At 40.0% G+C, this 22313-nt stretch overlaps 1 protein-coding gene across 3 annotated transcripts in view; it reads left to right on the plus strand.

Annotated features, from left to right (window-relative positions):
• COL8A1 (collagen type VIII alpha 1 chain) overlaps positions 1-22313 on the plus strand; it is an 81710-nt gene that overhangs the window by 45483 nt on the left and 13914 nt on the right. For 2 of the 3 annotated variants that reach the window (XM_065742001.1, XM_065742000.1), the window contains one exon: positions 8387-8499. The exons of the other annotated variant lie outside the window; for it this stretch is intronic. The gene's annotated coding sequence lies outside the window, so the exon portion shown is untranslated. The remainder of the gene's footprint in view (positions 1-8386; positions 8500-22313) is intronic. 3 annotated transcript variants of the gene reach the window in all.

Here is a 22313-nt window from a genome sequence, read left to right on the forward strand (position 1 = left end):
TTCAGTGGCACTTGAAATGTTTATTTCAGTACTCATGCATGACAGATCTGAGCACCATTTCTGACTTGTCACACACTTGATCTTGTAACTGCTGTGTCATTACAGCCCTGGATTTACATTGCATAGCAGCTGGGAGTTCAGTACAGCCTCACCTAGAAACACCACCTCTATAAACACATGATAAAATATTGAAAGAGAAAATCCAGGCATGCTAGAAACACAGTATGTACTGTAAAGTTTAATTACCTAATGACAATCTGAAGATAAAAATTACTCTGTGCTTGAAAAAATGCAGACCGTGCTTTTTGGCACGGAGGAGGCAAGTGGCATGATGGGATGGGATGGAAGAACACACTTCAGGTAGAACACAGTTAAAGAGGTGAGTTATGTTGCAGATTCCTCATACACTAGCAATGTTTGTGCTGCTGGTTCTGGTTAAAGCTTTATATTGCCACAGAAAGGTGGCTCACCCACTGACAGAGGCAGAGAATGCCTCTCACCTGCCCTATGTCTTTAACACTCCTCCAGATCAATACTGGACAGAGGATTTGGCATGTCTGTTCTTCAGAGACCAGCAAACAGAGAGCGGGGGCTCTTCCTTATCTCACAAAGAACTGTGAAGATAAATATCTGAATATTTAGGTACTACCGTGATAGTGACCAAATAAGCCACTGGCATGAGCTTATCCTGTACTATATTAGCACAGAGAAGAATTCTCCTGCTTGCCTGTAATGGGAAACTCCTAAAATCTGGCCTTAAAAGGAGTGGACAACAAACGGCACAAATCCCTGAGGGGGATGAAAGGGATATCATACGTAGCAGTTTGCAAAGGCAATTTGCTTACAAGGGTGGCATTTTGAACATATTCTCAGCACTCTTTCCTCTACAAGCCTGAAAGCATTTCACTTTATGACAAAACGTACAATTTCTACTTTTTTATTACTAACAGTACTATCTTCATTTTCTCGACCCAACCTGAGTAGAAAATACACATCTGTTTGAGAAATGCTTTGTTTTGATTTTACTTGGGAGAAAGAATGATGATGAACAAAATAAAAATATGTTTTTCTGTAATTGATATTTTGCTCTTTGCTAAGTATGGGGGCATTTCCACCAGCTTAAGGCCCTGACTCAACGAAGGAACTAATCAGGCACATAACCCAATGTACATAAGCAGTCCCATTTAGTTACTCCCAAAAATAAACGAGATGCATGTTTTGCTACTTCATCAAATCAGCTCTCTAGAGAGTTGAAATGGCAAAGTTTCCTTTATGATGTGAGATTCATAAGGCTAGTGTAGCAATTGTTTGGAAAGCTCATCTCCTTTAAGCCTGACCCTGTGGTGGGACAAGGGAAAGTAGTTTCAAACTGAAAGGGGAGATTCAGACTGGAAATAAGGAAGACTTTTTTTTATAGTAAGAGTGGTGAGGCTCAGGAACATGTTGCCCAGAGAGACAGTGGCCCTGTCACTGGAAACATTTAAGGTCAGGCTGGATGGGGCTCTGGGCACTTGACCTAGCTGTTGGTGTCCCTGTTCACTGCAGAGGGATTGCACTAGATGTCCTTCAAGGGTCCCTTCCAACTCAAACAATTCTATGATTCCGTGATTCTATAACCATTTACCAAAAGTGAAAGAATCAGTGTTCAGTATTCACTTATCTGCATATCAGCAATGGAGGACAGAATTTACTTTTTTGTTTATTTCTCTGCTCATACAGAGCAATCAGATAACAGCTAAGGCTCTTCTCTGCTCTGATATTTCGTACTGATCATATTTAAGATATTTGGGAGAATTGTTCCAAATATATTACTTGGAAGTTATCATAGTCCTTACAGCAGCAGCTCAGCCTTTTATGGTAAATGACATGAAAGGTTATGGTGTGATTCAGGGGACTCTGCTAAACAAATAAACAAAGCAACAAGAACTGGCTAGTGCAGTCAGAGCAAGGGGAACTACCTATTACTGTGTCGAGTAAAGCACATTGGTCATTGCATTCCATACCAGCAAGTTACATGTTCTGACTTTGTATTATATCAAAAATGTGCATTTTGCTTCATTTTTCCATAGAATATGAGACTAAGCTGATAAAAATTCCAGGACGGATAACAAATTGATTTGCTAAGATTGGCAGCAGCAAAGAACTGGAAAGTTTACTTTTCTGTTTTTTGTTTTGTTTTGTTTTTGCTTTTGTTTTAAAGACACATGCATAAATAGCCTCACTAAAATTACACAGTGCCCTTTATACCTTATGTTTCCTTTTACAGGTACTTCTCCCAGAATAGCTAGTCTTGGCTGGCAGAAGCAAATCTTTGCATATATTACTTAAAATCAGGAAAAAAAATCAAGAAAGAAACTCAGTAGTCTTAACAGAGCTTCCATTTCATCATAAATTTGAAATTCTGTCCAAGTTCATGGTGTAGAAACATACCAGAGAGAAATGCGCAGTGATACTTAATTCTGTCCTGGAGGCCTGGCAAAATTTCAGTCTGGGCCAATAATATCTCCCTATAATCTCCCTGGCACTTTCCACCTCCTCCATAATAGCAGTTCAGCATGCTCATGCAAACCTTTTCTGGGGAGGTGGTTTTGTAGGAATTACTTTGGCTGAAAAGCCTGAGAAACTTATCACTGTTACAAACCACTACTAACCAAAAGCATGTCTTGTGATATTCCCAATAGCAAGAAAGAAATCACCTGCCATAACCCAGTATCTACCTTTACCTCAATGCAAATAGCTCACACCACCTGGAAAGCAGAAACAGTAACACTGTTTTTTTCATGGACTAAACAAAGTGCAACGTCTATACCTATTTGTATGCAAGTTGTAATCACACCCCAATAACCTCTAATAGTTTAATCACAAAGAATCAAGTTACTGACACTGAACAATAGAAATGCGTTCCTTATCAGAACAAATCTGAAATAGTGCATTAAGAAGGTAGAAAAATTCCTTAGACAAATTAAAGTTGGAGAAAACGGAGACCGTGATTTCATTGGCTTAAGGTAGTACTTCCACAGCTAGAGATTCAAAGCACAGTACTGGTTCTTTATTATATGGCCACGTATTTCTTCCAGTAGAGTCTGCAGGAATTGTCTGGATAAGACCACCCATTTAGTTCTTAAACTCTAATCCTTAATCTTTTGTGTTGATCTTCCACAAATTGTGTTCAGTTTCCGTACTTGAGCTCTCCCACACAGCAGGAGAAGGCAGCATGAAAGTGGCCCGGCCCAGCCCAGGTATGCACCGTGAGCAGCTCCTTGTGTTATCACACAGAGGGCAGACAGAGCCAGGCAGCAGTGAATAGAGGAGCAGGGCCTCAGAGCAGCTGAAAGAGCAAACAAGCTGCACAAACAGAACTAGCACTCACCCACCTCAGTTACTTTCAGGATTAGAAACACAGGCCAGCTCCAGTTCTACAGAGTAATTCATTGTGCAAAGCTTACAGCATGTGAACAGTGGCACTGAAGTCATCGCAGCCAGAGAAATACATGCTACGATGTGCATATTTAGATCCCCCCGCGCCAAAGTATTTTTCTGTTTTGGGGCCTGGTAGTCCAAACCCTCTGCCATTTCCCATCTCAAGCACTTGCTGTGCACCCTGGGGAGGTGTCTGGGCAGAAGGGACACTGCAAGGAGCAAGTCCTTCCCAAGGCTGGAAGGGACTGGAGAGTCCACTCAGAACAGGAAATACTTCTCCAAAAGAGTGGTCATGCACTGGCACAGGCTGCCCAAGGACGTGGTGGAGTCACCGACCCTGGAGGTGTTCAGGAAACATTTAGATATTGAACTGAGGGACATGGTTTAGTAGGAAATATTGATGATACATCGATGGTTGGACTGGATGATCTTAGAGGTCTTTTCCAACCTTGGTGATTTTATGATTCTATTCTATGAACACCAGCATCCTGCTGCTCTCAGCTCCCTGCGAGTACCAGATCAGAAAGAGGGAATGAAGAGCTTCCTTCTGTTCTAAGAACAGAAGACTTGGTTCACCTAGTGGTGACTCAAATTACAGACAATGTTACCTGATCATATCAGGTGCACTGATGCATGTTTCTTCTGAAGTCTAATAGCAAGTGGAAACTACTTAGAATGAACCCTATCTACCATCTTCTAAATAAGAAGTGAGATCATGCTCCATATCTGTCCTAAATCAGCCACGCACACTGTAGTAGGAAAGTCGCAGGAAGAGGCAATCAGAATTGATTTTGCTTTTCCAAGTACATCAGAGCCAAGATTTTTCTAGTGGCACAGAAGTCTGATAGACCCAACTGGAGTTAGGATGACAAAAGTGAATCAAGAGAGCAGATGCCATGACATTCCCCTTTTTGTTTTTATAATCTGACACTGGTAGAAATTTGGCCTATCAGTTCTGAAGCAATTGGGGCAAACACAATATTTTTCTCTTTGCAGGAGAAATATAAAAATATTTTTACCTCAGTGTTGCTTAAAATCTTGGTTTCGATTCAAGCATCTCAAAATATTGAGAATAATTGCAACATTATGTGCCGCCAGCATCTGCAGTACAAAACTCTTTGTGTTTTTCTCACACTTTATGTGAAAAAAGAACATTTTGCACCTCAGTAGATGGCTGTGGTTTTGGATCACAAAGCACCAAAGGTTTTGATGTGTTCTGATTCCTACCCTTGTGTCTCATTTTTCTCATGGCTTAGAACAAAATATTAATGTGACTCATCTGTCATAAGTAATTCTCATATCCTCCACTGTATTTTAGTGCGTGCCTAGAGGAAAGCTGTGGTTTTGTAGAAGTGTTTGTGTACTTTGAGTAAGGGAGGATGGGAATCAAAGGTGCTTTAAACAAAACAAAACAAAACAAAAAAACAATGGCAGCAGAAAATGGTGAATTATAAATAAAAGCATCTTTTATGTATCGTAATTAAACATAATAAATACTTCAAAACACACTATTTCAATTTAGTACTTCCCAGCTTCAAAAATCACAGCTGTCAGTCCCTGGAAAACTGGAAAAGGAAACAATAAATGGCAAAACAATATATATTTAGACTTTGCGGACTGGCGTGTCCAACGTGAGTCCCAAATGTGATACTGAAACATTTACAAGGACACTAATTATGCCTGGAAAGCTGTTATTTGAAATTACAAATGTCAGTTCCAGGATGTCAACATTTTCTGGTACTGTTTAGGAAATCCTGTGCAGTGTGCTACTTTCGAAAGACATAATTATGTGTGCACATTCCTGTGACTCTGCTCCAGACACAGCCTTCTCTTCCACAATAGTTCTCTCTTACAAAAATTGAAAAAATTTGTTAGAAAATAGCCCGAACTATGAGTACAGCAGCAATTCTGCTACAGAAGCATTTGCAGGAATCAATTGATTCCTCTTTTCTCCACCAAACCAGACTCAAATACTTTACTAAATAGATCCAGCTCATTGCAAACCTCATTCCACAAAAGTCATTTGCATTTGGGCTGAATATTGAATCAGAAGAACTCAGGTCTATGCTTAAAATAGAGTTTGTATTTATGTAGCTGAACTTAGGGGTCACGCTGTTTTTGTGTTAAAGAGAGATTACAGTGATTTTCTACCTTTCAACTGATGCCTTTCTGCGCTTGTATTGAAAACACAGATGCTGTTTTCCACACCTGGGGCCAGCAAAGTGGGAGAGGGAGGAGAACACATGGCACCTCCTATTTTTATGTATGCAGAAGACAAATCCTCCACTTTCCTTTCAGCTTCAGATTAGCACTAGAGGGTTCTTAGAAAAGCAATGAAATGCAGCTGTACCAATCAGGAAATCAAATGCTTAAGTTTCCTCTTAGAAGTGATTTCTCTCATTCTTTTCATATTCTCTTCTCCCCTTTCTTCTCCAGGAAGCCTTAACAGGCCCTCTTTTCTCCAAAACAAAAATGACTGCTCCATGTTGCTTTACTCTCTCCAACACTGTGGCTTTCCACTTGTAACACCTCTGCGCAGCCCTAATCTATGTATCAGGATCTCCACATGACTGAATAACACAAGTAAGACAGGGCATGTAGTAGACCTTTCATGCAATTAATTTTCTGGGTTAAAAAAATAGACATTGCATCATCGCAAGCTTTCAGTTCTGAAAGAAGTTTAGTGAAAGAATGCACATGTAGCCATCAGTATCAGGACAAGAAGAGCTGGATAACAATAATATTGGAAGGGTTCATAGAGAACAACACCTCAAAGCAGCCAAAATTTTCTCTCAGAAAAATCATCAGGAGCCAGAATTTGTCTTTTTGTTGGTTACACAAAACCTAACAGTCTGCATTGGCCAAGGATGTCCTTGGAGCAGACAAGGAAGGCAAGGGCAGCAGTGGTGTCATGGATTAAGGAAAGACACATGAGAGGGAAAGGTGGGGACCGTCAGTTATGTTATAGGGGCTTTCTGAGAACCAAGGGGGGATACTATGCGAAAGTTGTGAGAGGGCAGGACACTTTTTTTGCTCCCAGAGTTGGATTTTATCCGGAGGACCACTTCTTCCTTCTCCTCCTGGATGGGACCCAGAGGCCCTCCCCTCCCTTCTGCTCTCTCCACCATCACTGCCTATGCATTCTTCTGTAGCTTCTTGATTATCAAGAAGGGGTTGGTACAGGTTTGGAGGAGCAGGAATTAGGATAGGAGCAAGGCAGAAAGCCAAAGAAATCCTGCTTCTCCTGGAGGCAGAAAGGGCAGGTGTGACTGCTACTGTACTGGGACCTGCTGGTACACGCTGGCACTCCTTCAGCCACCCTCTAATCCCACAGAGGCAGTAACAGCAACATGGATGGTACAAATTGCAAGCAGGAATGAGGTGCTCGGCTGAAACACCTAATCCCTCTCTCCTCAGGCACAGGCAGAGTAACTTGCCACCCCCTCCAGTCTGGCAGCTCTCCACTTTGTTAACTATTAAAAGCTACCTCCGAATTCGTGACTTTCCTTCATCTATGCAAGAAGCTGAGCCAAAGCCCAAACCTAAACACCTGCAAACTGTGGAGAAGTTCATGTCCAGAGCCAAACTTTGGAGCCCAAGGCCATGTCTGAAAGTGATGAATGGGTATAGATTTGTGAGTTAACAAATCATTGCTTAAAGGAGAAGGCCTGTTTGGCAAGATAAACCATTAAAAGCTACTGTTATTTAAACTAGGAAGCAGATGGTAATGAAGCTGGCAATTTGTGCTCCCTAGGCTGTAGAATCCTCTCAGGAAATATGCCAGATGCACATTTCTTCATCCAGCTCAAAAGGGCTGGAATAAATCTGAGGTAAAACAGTTAAGCTACCTGCAGGTTTCCCTTGTAAATTCAGTGTTGCTTCTTGACTGTCCTCCCTTGCCAGATGCTCTCTTCATCTATGGTTAATGCAGGTTGGTGGTGGCTCAGCCCCCTGCGAGTCAGCTCCTGAAGCACACCAGGTCCTGGGGCAGGTGGCACTGTGAGAGTTCAGCTGTGCAAAGGTTAAGAGCTTCTACTCTTAAGCTTTCATTTTGTCCTGGCTGATAGAATGCTTGGAGTAAATTGAGAAAGACCTCTGGATATGTGGCTCTCTGGAGCTAGTCTGGCTACTAGGAAAACCAATGACTTCAGAAAGGCAAAACACAGGCTGGGAAGATCTCAGGCCAAATACCTAAAATTTCAACCATGAGGCCAATCAGAGTGTGAAAAACTACCCTGCTTATCACAGAGCTGTTTTTCTAGCTTTCTGGGTGTTAGCGCATGGTGGACATTGAACAGCAATTGAACAGTGGCAGTGGTTGTTTGAGAGTGATTAGCCTATAAAACAGATAGCATGGTTTATATTTATGTAGGATGCTAACAATGCCTGTGGCTCCTCTTGTTAACACCTTCCCAGTGATGCTTAGGAGTCTGGCTGGCTGTTCCAAGCACTTCCTATCAGTCCAAGCCTCTCAGGGACCAATGATTGCAAGACATTATTTGTACGTACATTTTTGTGGGGGAAACACACATGGAGAAAGATGAGAATAAGTAAGTGTTTTTCAGCAGTCCTTCAAACGGATAATTTTGTACCTAATAATCTGAAAAAGCTACACAGTATCTCTCTAGAAGGGTGGAAACAAGACTCCAGGAACTTTTCCTGAAATCCAGACCCAAGCTTTGATTTATTACAGGATTGCCAACAAAAATATCAAACATTAGGATTTTCATTCTGTATTCAAATTGCTACATCAGTTTTCGCGAGCTCTTTAAAAGCAGCCTGAAGCAATGAGCTGCCAGGTTGTCGTACTTCTGAACAGCAGATCTTGAATAAGAAGTCTGAATATGGAATTAAGAGACCATGCTAAGCTGCTGTGTTTGAAAATCTTGGGCAAAATTCCTCAGTATTTCTGCAAAAGAAGGCCAGTGTGCTCCTACATTTCTTATAAGCTTTCTTTTCCCTCTAGGGACCATCCTAAAATCAACAAAATAACAACGGGCCTTACTCAAACAGGAAATCTAGGTCTCTTACAGTGAAAAGCAAACAACCTGTCCTTCTGCCCTTTCCTGAAATCTGAATGTAAGTATATCCAGCTTTGAAATGCTGAATGAGTTATGCATAATGCCAAAACCAAAGTGCAAAGGCTTAAAACTGAAGTTGTCTTAAAGCTAGCATGAAGTAGGATTTGATAAATTACTCAAATGTTTGCTATAAACCAAAAGTTTTGAATTTTAGGTAGAAAAATATATGGAATGCATATTTTGGTGATTACCCTCAGCAGCATGGTTTTTTTTTTGTAGATAATTAAAAGATCTGCTCTTTCAGACATTCTCTGATGTTTAATAGGAAAGAACATGTAATTTTGGCATTTTGTGATTAAAGAACTTTGTTTAAAATCTATTTTACAGACAGTTAAGATTAAGGATGGGTTTAATTAAAAGGTGATGGCAAAAAAAACATTCTGTCCTGGGAACAGAATGAACTATGCTAGTGGTGTACTTCTGATATCCAGAATACGTATGCATATGTGTCTGCATCCATTCGTATGTGTATGTGAAGACAAACAGCAGTAACATTCATTTGGAAATCCATGTTTAATACAATGTGTAGTTTAGCTCAATAACGGGAGGAATATGTTAAACATCATTTTAAGCCCTAATGGAAAAGTTTCTGACAACTAGACATTAGCTCATAGTATCCACAGTCATCTTAAGCCTATGACTATTGTTTGTTATCAAGTGTGACTTTTGGAAGAAAAAATGCATTATTGCTTAACAAGCTACACTGCAGTAGTGTCCTGCGCTCTGTTTTGGTTTCTAGATGGCTAATTAAAAGCATCCAAATGTTAAGAATTAATCACAAAAGTTACTCAGACTTCCTGACTGCCTCTTTGGGAAGATGAGTGCCTCGTGACACCATGTGTCTGTCCTGCAGAGGAATCTTGCAGGACATGTGTGAAAGGAAACGTGTGGGTCCATACAAACACGGCCTCTCCAGGCACTGGGGTGGGCTGGCCCAGTGCTAGGCTGTATGATGCCTAGTGTCTGCCAGCTCTTGGAGCCAGCCATAGAACCCACACCATGTGGTGAGGATCCTGGGACTGGCCCTAGGCAAGGTGCTAAACTGGTGTAACACGTAAAAAAAGAAAAAAAGAAGAAAAAAAAAAGAAATGATACAGCCCAAGGTCCCAGCCCACAAATGTTATAGAGTATAAAATACTTTCCTGCAAGTATTTAAATTGTCCCAGAGCTTCTATAACAAAGTTTTAGAGCCCAATCCACCTAGCAATAAAACATCCATCCAAGAACGGCAGTAGATTTTGATAACTTGGTTGTGAGTGTTTTATAGCATCTGATTAAAACATTCTGTGAGAACACTGCTTTTTTTATTAGTAATTACTTCAAAGCTTTTGAGAGAGATTATCCAGCATTATATTATATCAATATTATAATATTGATCACTTTTTAAAATGTATCATTTGTTCACTACTTTGGAGTCCTTCACCTACAGCTGGAGAAATAGGAATACAGGCTACTAAATATATGTGCCAGGCAGTAAAAAGCAACAGTTAACTTAGTCATTGCAAACTAGTACCTGCTATTTTTCATGCATGGAAAAATTGCTTTCAGAAAAAGAAAAAAAACAAAAACTCTCCTCTACAACACAGAGATATCAAAGCACAGAGAATTAAGGGGAAAAAAAAAAAAAAGAGAGAGAACTACAGAAAGGTTGAAAGTTCTGGAAAATGTTATTTCCTTCTTTTTTTCTTTTTAATCTGTTCCAGTGAGTAGAGAAGAATTTCAGCAAAACATTCAGATCTGGATAGAAATATCCCTCAAATTAAAAGGAAACAAAGCCCCAAATCTGTAGCAAGAATACAGAAAATTTTCAGACTTGAGCATCAACTGGCAATTAGACTTGAAAGGCATTTGGGTCCAATAGAAGTCCTGAGTTCCTACCAAAATCAACAGTCTAATTGTCTCAGCTGAAACTGGGGCTTAACTTTTGGGTTTCCTGTAACTAAACCCTGCCACAAACAGCTCTGCTAAGTTTTTCCTCCAATAAAACAAAATACAGCAAAATTAAGATAAATACGAGAGACAATGAAGATGAATACATAGTTCCCAATGTAAGGCGGGGAGCAGATGTTAGAGAAAGCTTGTGAACATATCAAACTAGGGCTCGTCAGTTCTAAATGGTTGATATGACAGTTCTTCAAAAATAAACAATCAGACATCTGAAAGTAATTGCTAGACTAAGGGATTTAAGTTTATTTTATTTAAGCAATAAGGTATTTTAAAAATGTGCTCAGAATATCTAGCTCGCTTCAAATTGCTTTGGTTTTCTACACAGTGTCATGGTAGTCACTACCCATCCAAATGTGGTATTTGAATAACATTTTTAAATTGAAAAAAGACAACTGAAATGAAGAAAATAAAACTATTCTGAAAGGTTACCAGAATGCATAGTTTAGTTTAACTTCAGACACTTTATAATCTGATCAAGAAGGAAAATGAAGAAACGTATTGTGCTGAATTTGTAGGCACTGAATCAGGTGATGAAGTTATTCAGTTTTACGTGGTCTTTACTGAGGTCTGATCTTGAAATCAAAGGCAAATCTAAGTAATTTCTCAGCTTGTATATTTTGATATTCTTTATATTTGTCCTTTCTCCTGTTGTCTTTTATGCTTCTGTGTTTAAATCTTACAAACATTGTCTTCTTCTCAGTCCTCAGATTCCTCATTTTCTTGTGCCCTACATTCCTCCATGCAATCTCCACATATGAGCTAATATGGACTAGTTTGCTAATCATTCATTTCCCTGTCTGACTCGGGGAGCTGGAAGTTCTAGAGAGTTTTAAGGAATTTAAACCTCAAATCTTTCATGCATTCATGAAAATGTTATCTTACGTTTCCAGGTCCATTGATTTTTCAACAGAATTCAGTGGCTCAACTCCTTTAGTCACTCTGGAAAACCTAGCTTCAGATTCCTCCCAGCAGTTCAGATGGGAGGAAATTAAAAGGGAATTACACAAGAAAAAATCTCTTCCAAGCATAGCAGTGTTATTCAATAGCTTAGAAATTTGCTTCTCTTTTCCTATTGGCAAATGTGGTTTCTTTAACTAATCCAAACATTATTGTGCATATACCCAAGGGTTGCTTTTGTCTGCGTTCTGAAGGAGAGGGGCTTCTTTTGGGCCTTAGTAGTGATAACTGACACATAAAGCTTTGGTACTATGAACACAGAAAAATGAGGAGATGAACTTGTCTCCACAAATCATTCAATTTGGGGCTATTCCAGATATACCTCCTGCCTGCCTTTAGCAACCATGATGACATGTTTATGACCCAGGCTGTGCAAAGCAGAGCCCCACAGGACCTGCTGCTCTGCAGATTCTCTGCCACTCCAGTCCCCGCCTCCCCAGCCCACCTCACATGTGCATACACAGACAAGCTCACTTGTAGTCTGCAGAGAAGAGCTTGCCATTAACGTTTTGTTGCTTCTTTGCATTGTGAGGAGAATCAGCCAAATCAATGTGCTTAGGCTGAAAAAAGGCAGATTTTTATCCTGATAACAGCAAGTTATAGAAGAAAATGTCTGATTTGGGAAACAGCAAGTCTTCTAATGCAGTAAGCCTAAATCCTCCTCGCTGTGTGCTGAAGTGTGTGGTTTGATAACAGATAATTCAGTAACAGCAACATATAGAACATATAGCTGCAGTCATCACATTGTGAACATAATCCATATGTCTTCCCATAGCTTTGGGGTCCAGAGATAAGTAACACTAAGCACAACTCCTCCTTTCAAAAGCCTGATTATCGTAATTTGTCACTGCAACAATTCCTTGTGGACTCACTAAGTTTCTTTCAGAAACACCAATGGATTTTCTGTGCAGGAGTCTCTTCAGAAATGTCTCATTTTTGTCCTGTTTTCTAGACCCAGGGTGTTCAAATGCAAGAATTTTGTCTTGCAAAGATCAGAGAACACTACCACAGTACAAAGTAAAACCTGAAATACACTTGGAAAGATTACCCGGATAGTAGTTAGCTCATTAATGTATCAGGTTGGTAAGTGAACCTTCAGCTAAAATACGTGCTATACATTTCAACTTTCTGTTTAGTTTGAAAGGAGTTCAATACAGCTGTTGGGTTTTATTTAAGTAACAGGTTAAGGATGTCCTTATCTTTTCTAAATTGCAATAGATACACAGTGTCCAGTATTATAGTTCATAGTAGTATTCCATAGGAACACTCTCTACTTTATAGAACTGAAATCCCCCCTGTAGTTGTTCCCTGCAGCAGTCTAGCTCATGCTTTACCAGGAGTGGAGAGATACCAAAGCACAATGCTGAAATCAGGGATATTTTCGTTGAGAAGCTGACGCAGTTTGCTGAACACATTTCTGGACCATTTACTCCATAGTAGCCTAAGTATTTCTGGCATAAATGAGAGACAGTGTGAATGGAGCCAGCTAGGCAGCACCGTGGCATCAGCATACAACATGGGAATGTGAGCCATGCCAGCTGATGGCTGCAGAATACTTGCTTGCGTGTTTCACGCTGCTTTGCTTGCACTAAAAGTATTTTTAAGCAATTCACAGAACAGAGAGATAGCATTTTGAACCTACAACGGATCTGGAATGTACTCAGGCTCCCCCTCCTGCCCAATGCCTGTGAAGCTGTCTCCTGGTGCGTGATAAACTGGGAAGACAGAGAAAAAGCAGCACTGTGGAGGCAGTGCTGGCTAAGTAAACAGAAATTGGAGTTCACCGAATCAAGTTCACAATTTGCAGTGGAGGGTCATAAGGACTTCAGGCATTTTTGGTATTTTGTCTCTGCTATCTGTATCAAGCAAATAAAAATAAAAATAAAAATAAATTAAAAATAAAATTAAAAAAACCCACCCTGACAGTCAGCTTCCAATTCTGTATACTTGGCATCTCAGCTCAGCCTGAAAGAACACAGGAAGCTCTGTCTACAATTGTTTGAGGACATGCCACCCTAGTAAAGCATTAACACTTACTCATTCCCAGATTCCTTGGTATTTTTTCATGTGACATTTGATAATCTAAAAGGCTTACCCTGCTTCAGCAAATCCAAGTGGCCTGCAGTTTAGTTGCTGAAAATGCACTATCGAATTTAGCGTGGGGAGGAAGAGTCCAAAAATGTTAACTCTTAAAATACGATATTCCTCTTCTTTCATCCAGTGCAAGGTCACTATACAATGTCAAATTCTTTAATGAGAAATCTTCTACACTCTGTAGCTGAACCAAAGGAAACTTAGAGAATTAAATAGTAAAAATAGGACAGTAGGTGATAGAGGTATTGGCTCAATTTTTTGTACACTATGTTCATTCAGTCTTTCAAAGAGACTTCTTTGTGTCCCTATCTTTGCAACCCCATATGCATCTTAGCAATCATACAGTGGGATGCTGCTGTGTATGTTACAAGTGCCAATCACTCGAGCCTGAGTTGCACCTACAGGTGCTAAGAGGCTCCTGGGGATGTCCCTGCCATTCCTGACAGCATCATGAGAGATATGCTTCCAGCCTCAGCTGCCTGGATGCTCTGAGAACATTTTCCTGCAAGCTCAGGAGAAACTGTTCTAGTTGCTATTAAACACAGTCAAAGCCATACTTTGTTGTTGACTTCCTTCACTGGATTTTCTTCACCAGTTGTTTCTTCCATGGCTTATAAGAGCAGCTGCTGCCCACGCAAGTGCTCAGTGGCTGTGAGAAGCTAAATGCAGAAGATATCTACAGGCCTTTCTCCTTTGACTTCCCCTTCTTTTTTATTTCCTCTTCCCTCTCACTTTTTGCCTACAGATGGAGGATTTTGTTATTAGGTTTAGTAATACTGAATGGAGTAGAATAACACCTAAACAGATAAAGTTAGAGCATAATGTTACCCCCTCCTTACCATGGTCAAGTGCAGGATACAGACATCCTTTTATGTGTGCTTAAACCTAGAAGAAATGAATATAATGCCTAAATAGGAAGTATAACTGCAAAGAGATTCTCAAAATTCATTTTATTTCTTTCCTAATTATGAAAAGATTAAGATTAAAGGGATGCTGTTCAACACTTTCTTCCAGCTCAAAGCACCACAATCCACTTCTGGGTTAGATAGATAACAGAGCCCCTTGCCTCCTGATGAACAGTGTCTGAAAAACTAAACAGAGACTAAAGCACAGAAAGCCAGAAAGGACTGAAAGGGAAAAATCAGAAATCAGTCCATCTTTTTCTCAGGTGACAAGTGATAGGATGTAAGAAAATAACCTCAAGTTGCCACAGGGGAGGTTTAGATGGGACAACAGGAAGAATTTTGTCATGGAAGGGGAGGTCAGGCATTGGCAAGGGCTGCCCAGAGAAGTGATGGAGTCACCATCTCTGGAGGTATTCAAGAAACATGGGACACAGTTTACTGACCGGTTTGGTAATATTATGTTGTTGGTTTGACCTGATGCTCTTGAGGATCTTTTCCAATCTAAATGATTCTATGACTCTGTATTTGTTGAGGCTCAGCTTGTATCAGATTTGCCCTGGCCAATGCCAGGAACGTGCTGTTTTGAAGTAGCTGTCTCTCGTTAATCATAACATAATAGTTCTGGCTTGAAGGCGGTTTAACACAGCTGCATCCCAGCAAACACTATGTGAAGGTGTAGCCATGACACCAATAGCACCCAAATAAAGGACAGTTATGAGGACATGTCTTTATTATTTTGCTTACATATAATCTCAAGCAACTGTCAGGGCTGTACCTGCCCTCGAATGGATCGTTCACGCCACCAAGGGGCAGCTACAGTAAGGAGCCGACTGTGCTCTGGGAACTTCAGCTTCCCAGGAAAAGCCGCTGCGTTTCTGATACTGATCTTCAATGTCTGCTCCAACAAAGATCCGAACTGGCTGTAGTACACATCAGTAGCTAAATATGTACACACTGATTAGAAGCATTTGACCTTCAGATGCACTGCTGAAGCATTTGAGATTCGCTGTGCTTGATTTTATAAGCCTATTTGTTAACTATCCATTTTTTATCTTGGTTACAAATAAGGATTCATAAACATTGGATCCTCTGTTTGATTACTGCCACAGATTAGTTATGGTGACTGTATCTAGTCTTGCATTAGATAAATAATAGAAAATGAGTTTCAAACATCAATCATCTTCTGAAGATTGCCACAGGGAATCAAATAGGACTCGATGCAAGGCTTACAAAGGCAACACTGCTCACACCAGCTGACTGTCCCTGAGCTACTCCATACAGTGTTGCTTTGAGCTTAGATGTACACCAGCCTGTGGCTGTGGTGCCAAAAAGAAAAATGTGTCGAATTACAGCTGTAGACACAGTACCTTGTCCTTAGGAATAACAGCATACCCTTTGTTCAACTGTGCAAGTGCCAGCCTTTCCACTGCTTTTCAGAGGCTTCTTTCCACCATCCCTTTTAGCTCTTTTTTCACTGTTTCACATTCATTAACACTACCTAGCCCTTAATTCATAGCCAACTCCAAAAATAGAGCGCAGCCCAAGCAGCTGAGCCTTAAGGTGGGGGCAGACGGACAGGAAGCAAGCATTTCTGGAAAAAGATCAACTGGTACATTTCTACTAAAGAAAGAAAAAAGAAATTAAAACCTTATTGTGGTGCTTTTAAAGCCAGAGTTAATAGCTAATGTACAAAAGCAAGACGATTTCAGGCGGCTCCAAAACATACAAAACAGTGATCCAACCCAGGATAAACAATAACATGAAGAGAAAGAAATGTGTCCCTTTAAGACAGCAAAGGCAAATGATCCTGAAAGCCACTGTAATTAAAGGCACAAAGGGGAACGTTCGTGGTGAGGGGTGGAAACATAACAGTTGGTTGCATTTACCCAGACCAAGCAATGCATGCAGAAGCAGCAACAGTGTATAGAACCTATGTGATACAGTGAGGAAAAGTGTAGCTAGCACCCACAGGTCCATATTAACTGTGAATACAGTGTCCAATTTGCATAAACCAAGTAGAATATGCAAAATGAATACCGCTTTAGACAATATGGCATATACAGTAGTAAGGCTGGGAAAAAAAGCAGCAAAAATGCAGCATCTAGTATGAAATAAAATTAAATTTAAAAAGCAGCTCCAATCCTGGGATACCAAGAGACAAATCCATCTGACTCTGCTTAAGCAAGCCATATGGGCAGAATGTCCTGTTTTAATTTCTCTTTTGGCCTCAACTACATTGTTTACCTTGAGCGCTCATCTTCTTGACAAATATAGTTTGAGGAACTTTATTCTTGCGGGTCTCATAGCCCTGAAGAGAACCTGAATAAATGTGTCTACTCATCAAGTGTGGCTTGTGGTCTCTGTGTGGTTTTATTTCAAGTCACAGGTTCACAGAGACCAAGAAACAATGTAGTACATGAAAAAGCTTATTGCCAACACAAGTTTCTTCCCTCCGTAAATGTGTTAAGATACAGACAAGCAAGAGAACATTAAAATGCTTTTCAGAGCTAAGTAGAGAGTGTCAGAACCATTTTACAAATGAGGAACAGAAGAATGGTGACGTGTGGTGATATCCGTACTACGATTCAGGAGGATCTGTAGCATACTGCACAGGTATCAAAGCTTAACTCCAACCCAAGTAGCATGGGTACCACCAGGCAACACCTCGATGCTCAGTACAGGTTGGAGCATGCAAAGAAAGTCCAAGGTGCAGAGAAATACCAGGCAGTGCATATACACGTGCAGACAGAGCAGAGGCTGGTGGGTCAGGTCTGCCTTTACCTTATTTAAGTTAAAATATGGTACTTAAGCAGCCTGCCCAAGATCAGAGAGGTAGTTTTGAACAACCTTACACACATGCTAAAAATCTTCCAGTTCTTTTAAAATCTGAGTCAGCAGCTTGAACGATGGTGTCTGGACAGACCAGCCTGGGACTCGCAGCAAGAGTTTTGCCACCCATGCCATCATGCTGTGATGTGACCAAGCAAATAGGACTCAAGTCCTGTGTAGTCTTTTTTCCCAGAGGCAGGGGTCAATCCATTCTCTAATTCAGCGATACCAGACAGTTTATAATCTGCCTTTAGTCTTTTCCAGAGATTCTGGCACGTCTAAGTCTGTCCTTAAGAGTTCATAGGGAAAAAAATAACAACCAGGTATTTCCTTACTTTTCAAGGGGCAGTTTTTCCTATTAGGAGGCTGGAACAGTATTTCACAATTGCCATTTTCTAATCCCTTCCCCTCCAGCACTGCTGGTAAGAGGGAACAGAAGATTCAAAGTGTGCTCGTTTCACCATTTTGATTCAGAGCATCAGCCTCCCATTCAGGGATACCAGCTGTGTTATACTTGAAGGAAAAAAACAAAACAAAACAAAACCAAATTGGCTTTCCAGGGCCTGGACTCTGCCACCTCAGCTCATTTCTATGGGTGTGCTTTGGCAGCACACAGCTGAGCAAGGCCATGGATGTGTGTTTTAGAACATGGTAGCCTTCTAATTTCATTAAGAATCATCTATATTATATTACAAGGGAAAAGTGTGGTACATTTTTTTCCAAATCAACTCAGTTTAGGACCATGGCTTTTAGTCAGTGAGGCGTCATCACCAGGAGTGAACAAGACTGAACAATGAGTAAGTTTGAAGCGTCTCTGTAATGAGTTTGACACGTTTCGAAGACCTGGGTTTTCTCATGCACCAATTTTCTTGGGTTGGACAATGATCAAACACAATACTGCGCATAGCCAGCACACAGTATACGTGTTCACTTTGGTTAAATTACAAAAAAGACTAACGTCTAACTTGTCCGTGTCATGTTATTTGGCAAAACTAATGATATAATTAAACGGATCCAAATATCAAAACCATATGCATCTGCTTACATTTATACTTCTTTTCCATTTACAAAATAATGCTTTCGTTAGAGGATAAAATTCAATTAGCTTCATATGTACTGGTAGAGTCCTGCAACTCAATAATTTCTTCATCACAATGGTGAAAGAAATTCCAGCACAAATAATCTAGATTTATAGAGCTGACTGCAATGTTGACACTTGGCCTGCAGAGCTCTCTAGCAGGCCAAAGAGAAGTAGTCCTTTCCACAGATATGAAGTGGGCTGGCTGATAGTATCAGCAAAGCCATGGTGAATGATATGGGCAGAACATTTACAGCCCTGCTCCTTGCTCAACTGGAAATCTTTGAAGTATGATGTGTCAGTTCCACGAGTGCTTTAAGCAAACTCCTGCAGGAAATGGGATCCATGCACTTGTTTTCTAGAGAGCTCCTTGTAAAACAATAATCAAGTCTGAACATAAGTGTGTATTTTAATTTAATTTATAGGTTTACTTTACATTTTGTTCCCTCCTTCTCCTACTGCCTGTAGGATTGTATATCAACAGACATTCAAAGTCTGCTTTCATTTAATTAAATGGGATCTTTATTGCCAGTCAAAAAAAAAAAAAAAAGAAAAAAAGATACCAGATATGTGAAATAATGTCTGTTCTCATGACATTTTCAGCCCTGTTTCCAGGAAAATGTTGGGATTGTTTTGAATAGATGAAACAAATGATAGGAAGAAAAAATACTTCCTTAAAAAAAAAAAAGAAAAAAAAAGTCAAAGGAAATCCCCCACTTATCTTCCAACTCTATTATCTTCAGAAGTTTTTCTTTTAGCTCAGAGGCATTAGGCGAATCAAGTTGTTCATCTGTGACATCCAATTAAGTATCATAATTGGCAGAATATCACCAATATCAATAATTAATTCAGCTATGGAAATATCTGGACTCGGTGATGTGGGTTACTCTGCATGTATGCAGAAATTACCTCCACTGCAACCAACATGGTACCATAAACCACGGGAAGAATCTGGGCCAGCAGTGGACACCCATTCACTGAGCTATACAACGGTAGACCGGGGCGTGTCCTTAAGCTAATGCAGACCAGAGTGCTTCCTCTTTTACTGACTGAAAATGAGAATTTTTTAGACCTAATTTGACATTTGGTCCTTGCCAAAATATTTTGCACTGGCACTTACTGTTGGAAAGGCCAGATTTTGCCTACTGCCAAGAATTTAGTAAAATAGCTAAATTCTTCACTTCTTAATTGAGCAAATCTCTCATTGTAGTTTTGCTTGATCAAGAAAGACAGGCCATGGTCAAATGCACAGCTAACTGCCTGGGAATGTAAACATATAGTCTGAGGGACATATAAAAATATCTAGTAACTACTGCATTTTATAAGGGTTTTAATTCTCATTAAAAAAATAATGGGGTTGTCTATAAATGTCAACTTGCCAGTCTCCGCAAGTGACCGGTTCCCTGAATGCTGAATTTCACAAGCTTCTAATGTTGCTACCTGCCACATGGAAGTGGTTAATCAAGTCATTTGAGAAAAAAAATCTGTTACAGATCATACAGGGTTTTCTTTACTGTTGTGGAGGCCTAAATTACTGAACTCTAGGAAATCTTATTCCTCTTTTTTTTTTAACACACACACACACACACACACACATATATACACCAATGTACTTGATGCACGAGAACTGATAAGATGCAAGTTTCCTACTAGCCAGGAAAATTCTTCAACAGTTTGTGTTAATAAGTTTGCATTTCCAAACGAAAGATAAGTAGGTTTATATTCTCTTCTGCCATTTATCAGTATGTTGTGAATGTAAAATAGTGTTGTGTGTCCTCAGTATACTGATTAGTGCAAGTGGAAGAAAGAGGAGAAAAGCACACATCCTACTTTGGATAATGTATCATGTTTCAGTCCTTTGAAGACAAGTTTATTATAAGTGTCAAATTTAATAAAGATAAAGACTCTGTTACAAACTAAAGGCCTAACTGCACCTAATCATTAATATAATATCAAAAAAGGAAATAATTTTTGACTGACCAGCATTAAGGGACTCGGCTTCCTTTGGGGAATAAATACAAGTACAAGACAGGATAAAACAAGGTATAGCTATTAGTCATAGATAATTGAGAGATAAAATAAGGAATTCAGGAAAAGGAGAGGCAGGAAAGAAGTTAACAGTGGTTCTTAAAGGTGATTTATGAGTTTTGTACAAGGAGAAAATCAAGTCCAGAGCCTACATAGGCAAAAACAAAACTGCCAAATACTATGAGATGCTGCATGTTGAGATTTGGGAGCTTTTGTTTGTTTGTTTGTGTGTGTGTCTGTGCTTTAACTTTCTTGGCTATTTTGATTACTGGTGTTCCTTTTGGGGTACAAAGAACAGCATATTTTTTTATGCAGATACCTTTTAGAACAAATCCCTCCAAATCTGCATTTAAAAGCAACAGCATTGCCTTCTGTCAGTAGTTTGTACATTTTGCATACAGTGTTTTAGGAGAAGAGATGAAAAACTCCATAATTTTGCCTTCCCTGCCCTCTTTGAAAAATTATGTAAAAAAATGTCTGATGCAAACAGTATCAAAAGAAAGAGCCATCCATTGCAAATAGGGACATCCACATTCCCTCACCTTCTAGGAGCTCTCAGATGAAAGAGGTTAGATCACCTCTCAGCTGCAAGCAGAGTGCTGATAAACCACTGGGAGCTCAGAAATGCCTTCACCTCTGCACCTCAGTTCTCAGCCCAGCATTCTTCAAGCATTCTTCAGGCTGCAGGTGGCCAGTGTGTATTGTGGTTATGCTACAAAATGTTGAGGACACAGTAATACCAACAAAGATGACTTTTGGAGTTTCTAGTGTTTCATTCTATTATTACTGTATTATTGCATCATTTTTCTAACTGCTTTTAATTTCTATGCATACATGTGTGTACATTCAGGCAGGGACTTCCATCCCCACACACTGTTAAGGGTTGCTGGTATGGCTCCTTCTCAGCTGGAAGCATTTTGTCATCCAGTATTACTTTAGCAACAAAGTGATGCTACTCTACACATGGGCCAGATTTCACTCTACTTAAGGACTGCTGCTTGCCAAAGGTTTTTGGGGTTCTTAAAGCTGCAGATATATCTTTGGGAAACATCAGTACCTGAATGACTATTAGCACAACTTGTGAGTATGGTTCTGTAGAGTTCACTCCTTTAAGATCTAACCAGCCTGTCAATTCTTGTATTGAATTTACTGGAAAATTTGCAAATTTGCTAAAAAAGCTCAGCCCTAAGAAGGCAACTCTCTAAACAAACTCTGAGCCTGAGGACTACAGTTATGTACTCTATATTACCAATTGTTCTGGAACAGTTAAACGAGTCTTCCACAAAGTATCTTAGAAGGATTTATATTAATGATTTCTGCTAGCATCTGAAAATCTGGGCAAGTTTCTCAACCTAGCAAAAGAAACCCAACTTAGACTGCATACCCTATGCCACTGTCAAGAACAAACCAACTGTCCCTGTAAGACTGTTGACAGCCACACTGTTGTTCAGAGAAACAACGCTGTCTCCCTGCAAGTGAAATATTTGCCTAGTGGACTTATTTAGGATTTGGTAAACCTATGGTCTTAAGGTTGCTGTGAATCTTTTGCTCCAGTGCTTAGCAGTAAGAATCTGTTGGAAAATGTTTGCGGGGATGAATATGATTTTACTGAAGTGCAATGATTTCTGTAACTGTAGATCTTCTAAAGTCAGTCTTTGTTGTCTTAACCGCATCACCCCGGGAGCAGCTAGCACTTTAACCACCCTTTTGAACAGATACAAGAAGAATTAAAGGAATATGTATCTGCCTCAAAATAATCCAGATTTTAAAACAAAAGGAGGACCAGGCAGGGAAATCAGAGGCCTTAGTTGATTGACAATACAGGATTTAAAATCTTTAGATCCTAATCCATGAAGGGATGTTTGCATCTGGCCCCATAATGGAGTCCACATGCCCGAATTAGATGCCTGGACTCCATGCATGTGCAAAAGTGAGTTAAGTGCCTCAGAGAGGGATTCACAAAAGCCACTGTTT

The sequence above is a fragment of the Cyrtonyx montezumae genome, unplaced genomic scaffold (genome assembly GCF_038088225.1).
Source record: "Cyrtonyx montezumae isolate F1298 unplaced genomic scaffold, pur_monq_1.0 scaffold_3, whole genome shotgun sequence".
Taxonomy (NCBI): Eukaryota; Metazoa; Chordata; class Aves; order Galliformes; family Odontophoridae; genus Cyrtonyx; species Cyrtonyx montezumae.